This window comes from Diplotaxodon limnothrissa, linkage group LG16 (assembly GCF_057381915.1).
Source record: "Diplotaxodon limnothrissa isolate DT_005_m linkage group LG16, D_limnothrissa_male_GT1.1, whole genome shotgun sequence".
Lineage (NCBI taxonomy): Eukaryota > Metazoa > Chordata > Actinopteri > Cichliformes > Cichlidae > Diplotaxodon > Diplotaxodon limnothrissa.
In genome coordinates this window covers 1,993,798-1,996,854 of record NC_140611.1, presented here as the reverse complement: position 1 = coordinate 1,996,854, position 3,057 = coordinate 1,993,798, and positions in this window count along the sequence as shown.

The window sequence follows — 3,057 nt, the reverse complement described above, 5'->3', positions numbered from 1 at the left end:
TTGCAAATGTCTACCACCGTTTCATCTGGGATTTTAGTAGAATTGCTTTGCCTCTAACCCCTCTCACCTCCCCCAAGGTTCTGTCTGCCCAGAATGCATTCACTCACCTCAAGGAACACTTTGCTTCAACACCTATCTTTTTGCAAATGGACTAGGTCTCCAGTTCATCGTGGAGGTGGAAGCCTGCGATTTGGGGTTGGGGACCATGCTCTCCCAACAAAAGGATGGTAAGCTCCATCCCTGTGCCTATTTCTTTCGTTGTCTCACCCCTGCAGAACAGAACTATGATGTGGGAAACCACGAACACCTCTGCATCAAGCCCGCACTGGAGGAGTGGAGACACTGGCTCGAGGGCAAGGTTCTGCCATTCATTGTCTGGACAAATCATAAGAACCTGGAATATTTCCAATCTGCCAAACGGCATAACGCCCGACATGCCAGGTGGCCCTGTTGTTCACCCGATTCCCTTTTTCAATCACCTACAGGCCCAGATCTTGCAACATAAATCCAGATGCACTCTCTCAACAATTTGGGACCATGGCTTACAACTCACCTATCCTACCTTAGAACGTAGAAACTCTTTCTCAACAGGTGATCCAGGAAAAAAAAAAGGTGATGAAGCAGATTTTCATTGTCTTTTCTCTCTATCTCTTTTCTCCTTTTTCTTTCCCTCTCCTTCTGTTAACTTTCTTCTGAACTTTTCTTCTTGTTTTTCTTTCTCGTCCCTGAGTCCAGTCTGGCCTGATTACAATAACTTAGAATAAAAAAAAAAAAAAACGTAGAAACTTAGAACTTTTATTGTCATTGTACAGTTGCTTGCACAGCGAAATTGGGAAGCAAGACAACAAAAGTAAAGAAAAACAATATAAAAACACTATACACGATGTTTTAGTTACAGGAAGCACTATGGGGGTGTGTACAAGGGCATCGTAATAAAATATAATCAATAATAAATAAGGGTGGAAGGGCTATGGTCGTTAAAAATAGAGATGGAAATTCCACATTTGCTGAAATATTGCACAGGGAATCACAGCAACAGAATGATTGTATGGGAGAGGTCTGCTCACACTCTTAATTTGCATTAATAGTTCTGACAGTCCACGAGAAGAAGCTGTTCTTTAGTCTGTTGGTTTTGGGCCTGATAGATCTGAACTTTTTTCAGAGGGCAGGATGTTGAAGAGGTGGTGGTTGAGATGGAGGTGGTCTTTAATAATCACCCTGGCTCTGGAGAGACATCTAGAGCTGGCAATGGAGTCCAGGGAGGAGGTTGGACAGCCGATCACCTTCTCTGCAGTTCTGATGACTCTCTGGAGTCTCTTCTTATCGGCTGTTGTGCAACCAGCGTACCACACGGAGATGGCGGGCACCAGCACACTCTCGATTGTGGCTCGATCGAAGGACACTAGTAGGTCAATCTGCAGCCTGTTCCACCTCAGAATCCTCAGGAAATGGAGGCTCTGCTGGGCTTTCTTCACTAAGGCTGACGTGTTTGTTGACCAAGATAGATCCTCAGATATGTGGGTGCCACGGAACTTAAAGGAGGACACCCTCCCCACGTAGTCACCTTTTATGGAGAGGGGGTCAGTTTTTGTCTTACAGAAGTGCATGACCACTTCCTTGGTTTTCCTAGTGTTTAGGGTGAGGTTATTGTGGTCACACCATTCTGTCAGACGCTGGACCTCATCTCTGTAGGCGGTGTCGTCATCATTGGTGATGAGCCCCATCAGAGTGCTGTCATCTGCAAACCCTGTCTCTCCTTTGTGCCCACCTTCCAGGCCCTCTCTGCCCGCCTGGCCACCCAACCTTCTCTATCATTCAGATTATGGATGTGAGGTGCCGGGGATGGGGGATTCGATATCTGGTAGACTTGGAGGGCTAGGGGTCCTGGGTTCCCTGGGCCACTGTGTTGGCCACGTTGGACATGTTGCGGGAGTTCCGTCGTCTTCACCCAGATAAGCCTGGTGGGTTGCGGGGAGGCTCTCATTGGTGGTGGTGGTGGGATGGGGTGGGATGATGTCATGAGGAGTGATCGTGAGCTACCCCGTTTCCCTGGATTTCCTGGAGCCCCGTCCCCTTGCACTTTTTGTATATATCACTTGTTGTAAAAAAACAAAAACCTTTGTTTCTCTAAAATATTTGAAGTCTATCAGTCTTGACATTCATATTCTTGTATAGAATGCTGTTCTTTTTTCCTCAGTGTTACTGAGGCCTTACAGGAGAGCCAACAACACTAAACACTTTTTGGTAATACACTGTCACCTACTTGTAAATCTGTTCAATTTAGAAAATGTTTATTACATTTAATTTGTTTAAAAGGTTTTTTCTCCCCACTGTCACCACGCACATACAGCTAACCGATGGCTGAATGGTTAGAGTCTCTAATGCTGCAGAATCTTGACTTTACAATATAAAGCGCCTTGAGATTTTTGTGGCCAATCCAGTAATTGAGATTGTCTTTGAACCCTCAACAAAGCTGTTACTCGTGTCACTTGAGCTGTCATCTACATGCAGCAGTGCTGAATTGCTGGTTACAATCCTTCACATTTGATATTGAACTCTCAGTAGGTGTGCTATGAGATTCCCCTTTTTATTTGTATTCACTGCTTTTGATAACTGTAACTTATCATGGAAAGAATGGTGAATGGACTGGTTCTTATATAGCGCTTTTCTACTCTGTCTGAGCACTAAAAGCGCTTCATACAACTAATTCATTCATCCAGTCACACCCATTCACACAAGCACTTCTTCTAAGCTCTTAAGTGCTCTATACATATTCCCACTCCGATGGATGCAGCAGAGAGTAAGATGGGGTTAGTATCTTGCCCGACCTTCTGGTTAGTGGCTGACTTGCTCTACCACCTGAGCTACAGCCACCTCACCCCAAGAAAGACAATTACTTCACAATTCACTGACAGGCTTGTTTTGAATCTCCAGACCGTATCTACATCTAAAGACTTCTTTTTCCGTCTGCAGTGATAAAGCCCTGTTGAGCTGACAGAGTTTCTTTGTTTCAGCAAAGAAACTTTATGGATTTCAGATTCAAGCAGGATTACAAAA